This window comes from Rattus rattus, chromosome 2 (assembly GCF_011064425.1).
Source record: "Rattus rattus isolate New Zealand chromosome 2, Rrattus_CSIRO_v1, whole genome shotgun sequence".
Classification (NCBI taxonomy): Eukaryota; Metazoa; Chordata; class Mammalia; order Rodentia; family Muridae; genus Rattus; species Rattus rattus.
In genome coordinates this window covers 156850463-156851147 of record NC_046155.1, presented here as the reverse complement: position 1 = coordinate 156851147, position 685 = coordinate 156850463, and positions in this window count along the sequence as shown.

Sequence of the window (685 nt, the reverse complement as noted above, 5' to 3'; positions counted from 1 at the left end):
TCTGGTTTGAAATGGAGGCAAAAAAATAACGTTCAAAATTCAACATGTATGAAGAGGTAAGGAGAAAATAGGTTGTGAGACATACTACAGAAATGAGACATGAAAGAAAATGTGACCAAAGAAAATGAACAGTTAGAAGATGGTTTGAGGATATGTGGGAGTGCTGACCACCACTGGATTCAGGAAATGAAACACACTACACACATTAATATGCCATGGATGTGCTCAGTGAAGAAGGAAAATATCCTTGTATCTTGGGCAGTGAAATGCAAAGCAAAGAATATTTATAGAGAAGTGACACTTCAAATAATTGCCACAAAGATGTCAACAGATGGGGTACAGTATATTCACATAGGAACTCATGAAACCGCTAGAAAAATCTAAGGGTGATGTCAGATGATGTCAATGTCAGGTGATGTCAGATGTCAGTTGTCAGATGGCAAGCAATAGAGTGTGTGGTGTGCTGAAAGACTGGAGAGAGACAGTGAATTTGGACTAGGGCCCAAAATACACACTCTATACTCCTTGAGGAATGGAGGAGGAAATTGGAAATGTTGGAAAGGAAAAGAAGGCAGAAATTATGAAAAACTTAAAGAAATTGGAAATACATAATAATGCTGGGGAAATAGACAGTTGCAACCTTTGAAGGTAAGTTGGACAAAAGAGGTAAGAGTATGTGGAAGAA